The 10,697-nt window shown below is 52.4% G+C and overlaps 1 pseudogene; it reads left to right on the top strand.

Annotated features, from left to right (window-relative positions):
- The first annotated feature begins 1,543 nt into the window (after positions 1 to 1,543).
- On the top strand, positions 1,544 to 9,398 carry LOC121167752 (annotated as a pseudogene).
- Positions 9,399 to 10,697: the final 1,299 nt, after the last annotated feature.

Raw genomic sequence — 10,697 nt, 5'->3', positions numbered from 1 at the left:
GAAAGCAGCAGAAGATGGCCCCAATGCATGGGCCCAGGCACCCATGGCAGAGACACAGATGGAGTTCCAAGTCCCTGGCTTAGGACTGACCCAGCCCTGGCTGTTGGGCTGTTTGAAGAGGAACCAGTAGACAATTCTGTCTCTCCCTCTCTCAGAAAACTTGACGTTTTAAAAAGTAAGTAGATCTGTAAGAAAATACAAAAATAACCAAAGCCCAAGGATTCTTCCTCTGCACTTTCCCAATCTAATGTGCCAGCAGCAGTCCACACTCTTGCTTCTTCTGGGCTTATCCAACAGGATCCCTCCCTCCTTGTCTTTGCTTGGTCTCTCCCAGGTGAACAGGACATTCTAGGCAGAAGGCTCAACCTCACACTTAGTGGCTCCCATTGAAATCATGTGTTGTGCTGGTTCCCATCTCAGAAAGAACACGGTGTCTCTGGGTATTCCGGGAGTCCAGCACCACCATGCTGACTCTGCAGATGCTGCCATCCTGGGTACCAGGGCAGCACCTGTGTAGAAGCTGCCCATGTCCTCTATGTGATCATCCAGCTCCAGCTCATCTATCACTAATACAGCGTAAGCATTGTTTCACTTGCTATGGCACTCTCTGTTTATGGTGCATGATGGGAAACATGTCAACAACCACCACAAAGGCGATCTTCGGCCTGGTTGCAGTCAGCCCAGTGAGCTGAGTTGATGGAAACTGAATCTCTAATGTGGGTGACTCCAGCACCAGAGCAGTCACTGTCTCCAGGCAACTTCTGCCTTGTCTGGAGTGCACTCTTCCTGTGGCAAATATGGAAGCTAAACCCAGGCTCTTTGTTGCAGGGTGAAGGCTGCCCAAGCTGCTCCTTCACTGTAGGGCTGTGTTTGGCAGTGCTTTCAGTTCTTTTGGGGTTGATATTTAGGGTTGCAGCCACTGGTCCTATGGCAATGCCAGCTGCAATCACTTGAAAAACTGCCCAATTGGCTTCCAGAGCAGTTGCACCATATTCCCTTGCCACTTGCACTTTGTGAAGGCTCCAATTTCTCCACATCCTGACCTATACTCTTGATGACCTATTGCCGGTTCTTGTTGATTTTACTGTGTTTTGAGTCTCTTTTACTCTGCATGCCACCTCTTGCCTCTGCCTCTCTTTTCATTTGCTTCTAATTGTGCTGATTTTAAAGAACCCAAGAACTTCCTTCTGGTTTTGCTAGGGTTGGTAGCACCATGTGGGTTCTGCTGATGGTGCCCTGGTGGTAGCAATGAATCATACCCATGTGCTCTGTGCATTTGTAACTCTATTCTAGAGGTGACTTCAGATTCTGGTTCTAGGTTTCAGCTTGCTTTTTTGGCAAGGTTGCTATGCAGTGCTGTAATTCCCAATAGGAAATCTGTGGTGTTTGGTTGTATTGCTTCATGTGTCAAAATATGTCCTAGAGAGGGGACTGCACCACCAGTATGGGGTCAACTGGTGGGAAGTCCCTACCTGATCAAGCCACCCTGACCATAGGTGCCAGTTCTGGACCTGGTATCTGCTCCCAGAAAATCCAGGGGCTGATGAGGGCTGAGCAGGTGCATGTGCAGATGTAGCTACCACAAAAGATCCTTGGGAGGACTCATGGGCCAGTGCCCACTTGTTCTCCTCTGTGAGGACAGTGATTTCAGTGGCTCCAGTATTGAGGGGAGGGTGTCATGGGGCAAGCAGTGACAGGGACCGAAATGGGGAGGCTGTTTACATTTGTTGCCTTTGGGTCCACTTTTGATATCTGCCAGGGTAGGTTCCCTTGAACCCCAAACCCCGCCCAGTAATGCTCACTCCGCCCAGTCCCTGCCCAGTACAAATTCCAGCTTGGCAATTGCCTTGTTCCTCCCCTACAGCACTCAGGGCAGCCTCTGGGGGCATACAGTGGCACACACACGGACCTGCCTGGGAACATGTGGCGGCACTGGCTGTGCACCCGGCTTGGCAGCTTGGCCTGCGGACTCATGCTGCTCCTTCTTCCAAGCCAGGGTGAGGCTCCCACGGGTGTCCACAGGGACCTGGGTCAGACTGGCAGTTACAATCGGAGAGCACGTGGATGTGTGGACAAATGTGAGGGTGGGTGGTGATGGGACTGCCCCTTGTGTCCCTGTGTGCCAGGAGGCTGAAAGGGGATCATGGTTTCCAGGGACCAACAGGAGGGCGTTCAAGGGGCCAGCTTGTGGAGGAGGGGCTGAGTAGTTTCCTGTTGCCTGTGTTTCTGCCTGATGTTGCTGCTGCCTGCAGGTGCTGTGAACATGCAGTTAGGGCTTCTCCCACCGCGGGTTGATTATCAGTTGGCTGCTGTTGCCCAGAGACACCCAGCCAACTCTGAGGGGTCTCTGAGGCAATGCCACTGGCCCTGGGAACACAGGCAGCATGAGGCTGCAGCTGGTCTGAGGGTCCACAGGGTCCCCCAGCTCATGCACCTTTCCTAGGGGCAAAAGTTCTCTTTTCTTTTCTTTTTTTTCAATTGTTTGTATTCTTATTGGGAAGGCAGATTTAGTGAAAGAGGAGAGCCAGAGAGAGAAATCTTCCATCCTAGGGTTCATACCCCAAATGGCCACAACAGCAGGAGCTAAGGATCGGAGCCAGGAGCTTCCTCTGGACTCCTGCAGGGAGTGCGGAGGGAGGTGATGCAGTGACCAAGGACTTGGGCTACTAACAACTGCTTTCCCAAGCACATTATTACTGAGCTGGATAGGAAGTGGAGCAACCAGCACTTGAAGCAATATGGGATGGTGGTGCCACATGCAGAAGCTTAGCCTGTAACACCACGCTGCTAGCTCCCCATAGGCTTGTAATTGAAGGCAAAGCTGATGGTACCCTGTGCCTGCCAGTGCCCTTGGGTCTATCTCAGAGTTCCGCCTATGTGGGCACCAGACCTGGGTGTGTTTTGATCCTTGATGCTCTAGGTCAAAGGCCTCCCCTACCCCTTCTCAATCTAATCTGCCAAAAGGGATATACACTCACCCTGCCCTCTGCCTATCCTCCCTCTCCCTCCACCCCCCTTCCCTCTGAAATTCCAGCCTTACCTGCCCTATGCCCATACTCTCAAGGTGACCCAGTCCTTACAGAAGGGAGAGCTACCCGGCCTTCCAAATGGCTCTGTTAGTCATTGGTGTATCAACTTGTTTAAGAGATTACTTACATGAAAGATAAATTTATGGGAGTGAGGGAGAGGTAGAAAGGGAATGAGATCTTGACGGGCTGATTCACTCCCCGAAGAGCCGTGGCAGGTGGAGATGGGCTACATGGAAACCAAGAATCAGGAACTCCACATGAGTTACATGGGCCCAAGCACTCAGGCTATCCTCTGCTGCCTTCCCAGGTGCATTAGCAGGGAGCTGGATCAGAAGCAGTGAGCTGGGACTCCCATGGGTGCCCAGATGTGGGATGTTGGCGTCACAGGCTACAGTTAACCTGCTGGGCCACAGCCCTGTCTCCAGAGCTCCAACAGTATTTCATGTTGGTCTCACATTAACAAAAACTACAGCCTTCTCTTTGTGTTGGCACAAAGTCTTCCCAAGTTATAACAAGGCACCAATGCTCCCTCGATGTCCTCTGCTTTTACCACCAGATAACAACAGAAAAACATGCTTGACACTATTATGATTAGTCTGTAAGCTTTTTTTTTTTTTCTGGAATAATTCTTATTTAAAGAAGCAATGTAGGGATCAGAGCTACAGTGCAAATGATTCAGCTCCCTGCTAAGATGGTCCAAGTCTTGGGCCTCTGTCAATCATGTTTGAGACACCGAAGGACTTTCTCCTGACTTCAGCCTGTGCCATTTCAAGCTGTATGGCCTTTGCAGAGTGAACCAATGGATGGAAGATTCTCCTTGCTGTCTCTTTTTCTCTGTTTTCTGCTTCCCACCCAATCCAAACCAAAACCCAGCAACAGAAGCACTCAATGGCTTTTGGTCAACACATTGGCTCTTGTAGCTCATTTCATTAATGGAATCAGGAACGACTACACAGCTATTCTATAAAGTTGATGCATATGTGTTGTGTTTGTTTGTGTGTGTGTGTGTGTGTGTGTATGGATCTGGGTACAGGACAAGGCTGAGCTGAGGACAGCAAAGAAGAAACTACATGAGTAGTATTGGGGGTAGCTGGTGTGGCAGCCCGCCCTGATTGTATCTCTCTGCCCACAGGCCAGGACTCCACAAGCCCCATCAGGACCACACATTCTGGGCAGGTGCGAGGAAGCCTGGTCCACGTGGAAGGCACCAACGTGGGCGTCCACACCTTCCTGGGCATTCCCTTTGCCAAGCCACCTCTGGGATCACTGCGCTTTGCACCTCCTGAACCTGCTGAAGCTTGGAGTGGAGTGAGGGATGGCACTTCCTACCCAGCCATGTGAGCTCTCCCAGGGTCCCGGGGAGCATTTGGTCTTGGATCCTAAAAGTGCTAGGCCAGGCCTGGCTGACCTTCCATCCTCAGCTGACAGCTTACAGCCTTAGTGTGCTATGGACACCCATGTGAACACTTCCATTGGGTCTTGCCAGGCTCCTGCCAGACTGTTGGCTCAGGACTTGGGACTCTGAGGCCTTTAGCTCCAGGTGCTGAAGATGGAGGCAGAGACCCAGCTCCCCAAGTTTAGTTTCTGCCACATCCCTGTGCTGCCAATGGGCACTGTTCTGGGTGACTCCCCAGGTGGGTTCCTTAATATCGTAATAGTCCCCAGCTCTATCAGCCTGTCCTTCAGGCTCCCAAGATGGGCACCAGTGGAGGCTTGGCACAACAATGAGCTACCCACAGGCCAAGGACATGGTCTAAGGGAGAAGTGTGTATCACCGCTGGAGGCTGACAGGAGTGATAAGGCTCCCAGGACATGGGCAATCCCACTGCCTTCCCTGGAGAAGAGATGGGCATCCATGCACCCAGCACATGTGTAGGAAACCCCTGTACTTCATGCCTGACTGTGTAGGGGGACACAGCATTGAGGCAAGCACCTGTAGGGAAACTTCCCACAGAGACTCTGAGAGTCAGGTATGCTTTTTCAGTCCCCACCTACATAGAGGGTCCCTGAGAGTTGATGCAACCCCAATTTCCTCTGAGTCTCATGTCTACATACAGGATAGTAGGGACATTAGGACAGGCTAATGAATTAATATGGGTAAAGTGGGTAGCAAAAAGAGAAAGTCAAGACAAATCTGGGACCCAGGCTTTAACTTGGGCCACTGCATGTATCCTGCACTAAATTTACCTTGGGCGGGCCCAGGTGTCCACAGAACCTCGCAATAACGGGTGATGCTGCTGTGCTGTCCCTGCTGTCCATCCCCATGTCTGAGGACTGCCTGTACCTCAACATCCATGCACCAGCCCACGCTCATGAGGGCTCCAAGCTGCCTGTGAGTGGGAGGTCAGGGGCAGCTGGGGCTGGGAGGACATCTTGCCCTGACTGGAGGATGGGGAGGGGAGAGGTGAATGTGGCCTCCCATATCATGGATCCTGGTAGGAGCTCCTCTCTTGGTGTCCAGGAAGTACCCTTTTCCCTGTGGGTATTTCAATGATAGATATGGGGTCCCATGGCCTGGTTGCTGCCAGAAGTCAGAATGCGTGGACCCTGGAGGGCGGGGACATCTGTAGCACCCTGAGAACCAGGAAAAGTACTAGAGAAAAGAGGGCAGCAGTGTTCAGACTATGGAAACTTCACAGTATTGGTCTTGACTTTCCTAGGTGATGGTGTGGATCCATGGCGGTGGGCTGGTTATGGGCATGGCTTCGGTATATGATGGCTCCACCTTGGCGGCCTTTGAGGATGTAGTGGTGGTCACCATCCAGTACCGCCTGGGCGTCCTGGGATTCTTCAGGTAAGCCTGGGCCTGGGCCTGGGCAGTGAGGGAGGAGGGCCCTGACACAGCCCTGCCATCCCTGTCCCTGTTACTTCTCAGCACTGGAGACCAGCATGCCAGTGGCAACTGGGGCTACCTGGACCAAGTGGCCGCACTGCGCTGGGTGCAGCAGAACATTGCCCACTTTGGAGGCAACCCTGACCGGGTCACCATATTTGGCGAGTCTGCTGGCGGTATAAGCGTGTCCTCACATGTGCTGTCACCCATGTCTCAAGGGCTCTTCCATGGAGCCATCATGCAGAGTGGAGTGGCTGTGCTGCCTGGCCTCATTTCCAGCTCATCTGAGATGATATACACAGTGAGTGTCCCCAAAGGCCTAGCCCAACCCCCCAAATCCATCTTCCCTCTTGGGGCATCTGTTACAATCTTGATTGTGTTGGTGCGCAAGGCCCAACAGGTGTCTCAGCACTGCCTACCCTAGGGATGGCTGAGAAACTCAGTGGTCAGAATCCACATGCCTGTGCCTCAGTAGAATCTGACACTGTTCTGGGCCCTGAAAAGCCACCCCTCTGAGTCTGAACTTGTCTGTAGCCAGCTAAGCAGGCAGAGTTCACTGAGGCTGAGATTCTCCATGTCAGAGAGGAGGCATCCAAGCCACAGCTGTGCATCCACAAGACTCTGCTTCTGCGTCCCTCTGGGCCTCGGGCACCCTCCTTTCTCTCCTGCATGGGCCTGTAGCACCTGTATGCTCCCTTCCCAGGTGGTGGCCAACTTGTCTGGCTGTGGCCAGGTAGACTCTGAGACCCTGGTGGGCTGCTTGCGGGCCAAGAGTGAAGAGGAGATGCTGGAGATAACCAAGGTGGGACCCCATTCACTGGGACAAAGGGGTGATTGGTGTGGTGCCCTTAAAAATCCCTGGCTATGAGCTCATGTCCAAGTCTTTTTGTCCTGCAACTCTTAATTGGCAAGGGTTGAGGCAGTTCTTTAAGCCATGCATGGTACCCCATTTGGTGTGGTATTTGTGCACTGGGATGAGCTAGGCGTCGAGGAGCATCTCAAAAGCAAAACCTCTCCCTGGCCCTGGGTACCCCTAGCCCTTCAAGATCATCTCTGCAGTGGTGGATGGCATCTTCCTGCCCAGACACCCCTATGAGCTGCTGGCCTCTGCTGACTTCCAACCCGTCCCCAGCATCATTGGTGTTAACAACGATGAGTATGGCTGGATCATCCTCAAGGTGAGCCCAGGATGATTTTTCCAGAAGTCTGTCTCATGTTTAGTTCTCAGGGTAGTCCACCCACCTACAGCCCACAACCTTCTGCCACCTCCCAGTCTTTCACTGACAGAGAGCCCGGGGATGAAATCAACAGAGCAGACATGGAAGCACTAATACATCAGACATCTGAGCAGTGGGTGAGTCCCTGGGGCTCCCACCAACAGCCTCCTGCCCCAACAGCCCATAGTCCCAATAGTTCCTTTCCCCGTGGGCTCACGGAACAGAGTCACAGCAACCAGTGTGTACTTGGGGAGGGAATGGCCCTCAGCCAGTTTTTTTGCCCCATTTCCGGTCTTTACCCAGGAACTTTGTCAGCTGCCCCTCTCTCTGGAAGCCTGGCTTCCTAACTCTGTCCCTGTACCCTGAACTAGATGCTGCCTCCTGGCATAGGGCAAAAGTTGATGGATGAGTATCTGGGAGCCCACGAGAACCCCAAGACCCTAATGGCTCACTTCCAAGATATGATGACCGATGCACTTTTTGTGATGCCTGCACTCCATGTCGCACATTTTCATCGTGAGTATGTCCGTGGCTAAGGCCAAAAGGCCTACACTTGGATAGCACAGAGTTAGCTCTCAGGGAGGAATGTTCTGTCCTAGTCATATCTTGGCTGTGTCTCTCAGCACCAGGTTCCCATACCCTTTGTCTCATTCCAGCTTACTGTTAGTTCAGGAACTCAACATCTCCATCAGGGGACAGGGGAAGAACAGGGGTGAGACAGTTTAATTGTGTCAAGACAGCTACAAAGTCCCAGGCGAAAGCTAAGACCTAACCCAGGTTCTTGTCACTGCCCTTCTCACCTGGATATGTGCCAGCACTTCCAAGATCACACAGTGGGCATCTTTTTGCTTTCCTCTTGGGTAGTGTGGGAAACCCAGGGAAGGAGTCACCACTTGTCACCCTGTGCACCTGTCACCCAGGTTCCCACGCCCCTGTCTACTTCTACGAGTTCCAGCATTCACCCAGTTTCATGAAGGACTTCCGGCCATCACACGTGAGGGCTGACCACGGTGATGAGATTCCCTTTCTCTTCAGATCCACTTTCTTTGGGACAAAAGGTGAGGCTTCCTCCTTCCCCAGGATGGGGATGCAGCAGTTGGGAGTCCTGAGGGGGTGCTGTGCCCACTGCACAGATGACAGGGCTGAGGCACAGATGGAATCAAGCACCCCAAGTCCCACAGCTCCCAGGGCTGAGTCAGGACTGCACTGTGAGTACCTCCAGACCTGGCTCCCTTCTCTTCTGGCTGGCTCTAATGAATGTATGGCCTGGGTGCAGAGCTGACCCCTGAGTGATCCCTCAAGGTGAGAAGCATGAAACCTACTATGCCAGTAAGAGGCCAAGTTCAGGTGAATTTGAGAACTGGTTTGGATAACAAGTTTGGCAAGGGAAAAGTAAAATCTGGTAGTTTAGGAGAAAGCAAGCTTCATAATGGGAGCCAAGAGTAAAGCGCCACTGGACTGGCATGTGTGATCAGGTGGAAAAGAGGGCCTGTGCTGGCCTGAGCTGACCCTGTGTCCTTCCCTGCTGCAGTGACTCTCACTGAGGAGGAGGAGCTGCTGAGCAGGAGGATGATGAAGTACTGGGCCAACTTTGCTCGCACCGGGTGAGACACCCCAGTCTAACCTCCCTGGGCCACGGGACCCTCCGCTGTGGGGACCTCAGCAGTGTCCTTAGTCATGTGACAGTGCCCTCCCCTGCTTCAGGATCTGCTGGCTACCCAAGGGTCCTGTGGATCAGGGACACTCTCCTCATTCACCCCACTTTGTGTCCTGGACTTAGCCAAGAGCTGACACTCTCAGATTTTTTCCCTTGGGAGTGAGGGACACCACTGTCCTGATTGGCAGATCTCCATAAAGCTATTGTCAGGGGAGGTGACAGCTCTCCTGTATTGCTAACTATCCCTCCTGGTCTGCAAGGCAAGCTGGCCTGGCCCTAGCCAGGGCACTCAGGGCTTAAGGCCTCAGAAGTCTCACCATCCCCACTTTTGACCTCTCATCTGCAGGAACCCGAATGGCAAGGACCTGCCACACTGGCCCGTCTTGGACCAGGAGGAGCAGTACCTGCAGCTGAACACACAGCCTGCAGTGGGCCGGGCTCTGAAGGCCCACAGACACCGGTTCTGGACACAAACTCTGCCCAAGAAGATGCAGGAGCTGATGCGGGCTGAGCAGAAACACACAGAGCTGTAGCTGCCTGTGTCTATATGGGGGCCCCTTTCCCACCCTCAACTGTCCCTTGTCTACCCTCTGTCCCCTCGGCATACCCTTGTCAAAATCCTGCTGTCCAGGGTTCTCTGCCCAGCCTGCCCTGGGTGCTCTTCACCAGGTGCGTTCAAAACTGCCCCCGTGGGATGATGCCTGTTGGTGCCCAAAGAAGCCCACCTTCCTCCTCATCCACTTGTCCTGGACCTCTTCTGCTTGCCTTACATCCTCTTCCCCACCCTGGCTCTCCTATCCTCCTAGCCCCAAGCCATAGAAATCTAGTGGGAACTGCTTTGTGGATTGTTGCCTATCACTGCATGCCCTTAACCCTCCTCCAGCATGCCCTGTGAGCTCATGTCTGTAAACTGCCCATAGGTACCTGGGTACCTGGATCACCAAGTCCTGGTGCCTTCAGGCTGCCATGAGTGACCTCTTTCCATTTCCTCCATGTTGCCACAAATAAAGGCTCCAGTTCCTTCAGCTGAGAAATACTCATCTGAGTAACCTTGCCACAGTTTCACACACCTGGCAGCTTGCAGGGCTCAGGTATCAGAAAAATCACTATACAAATGCAGGGTGCAGGTACCCCTTCTACTATATTTTTGTTTCTTAGCATATTTACCAGACAGGAATTCTTGAGATTATAGTAGAAATTTCACTTAAAAACAAAAACGAAAACCTTTGTTTTAAATGCGTTTCTTATGCTGCTTTAAATATTGGACCCAAAATCAACTTTTGAGGCACTTCCATAGAGTTTCCCACGAGGTCTCCACTATGTCACATTCCATTTCACAGGTTAGAAGTGTCCTCTTGGGCCCAGCGGCATGGCCTAGCAGCTAAAGTGAACGTGCCGGGATCCCATATGGACGCCAGTTCTAATCCCGGCAGCTCCAATTCCCATTCAGTTCCCTGCTTGTGGCCTGGGAAAGCAGTCAAGGACGGCCCAAAGCTTTGGGACCCTGCACCCATGTGGGAGATCCAGAAGAGGTTCCTGGTTCCCAGCTTCGGATCAGCACAGCACTGGCCATTGTGTTCACTTGGGGAGTGAATCATTGGACGGAAGATCTTCCTCTCTGTCTCTCCTCCTCTCTGTATATATGACTTTGTAATAAAAATAAATAAATCTTAAAAAAAAAGAAAACACAAAAATAACCAAAGCCTCAAGACTTTGTCCCAGCCTTTTCCCAATCCAACCTTCTAGGAGTAGTCCACACTCCTGCTTCTTTCTGGGGCTCACCCAGCAGGCTCCCTCTCTCCCTGCCCTTGTTGGGTCTCTCCCAAGTGACCAGGACAATCTAAGCAGAAGACTCAGCCCCACACTGGATAGCTCTCATTAAAATCATGTGTGGGGCTGGTTCCCATCTCAGAAAGGACACATTGTCCCTGGGTATCCTGGGAGTCCAGGACCACCGTGCT

The sequence above is a fragment of the Ochotona curzoniae genome, unplaced genomic scaffold (assembly GCF_017591425.1).
Source record: "Ochotona curzoniae isolate NIBS_2020 unplaced genomic scaffold, NIBS_Ocur_1.0 patch423, whole genome shotgun sequence".
NCBI lineage: Eukaryota > Metazoa > Chordata > Mammalia > Lagomorpha > Ochotonidae > Ochotona > Ochotona curzoniae.
Note: the sequence above shows the minus strand (reverse complement) of the source record. Positions and strands in the feature narration are given on the sequence as shown.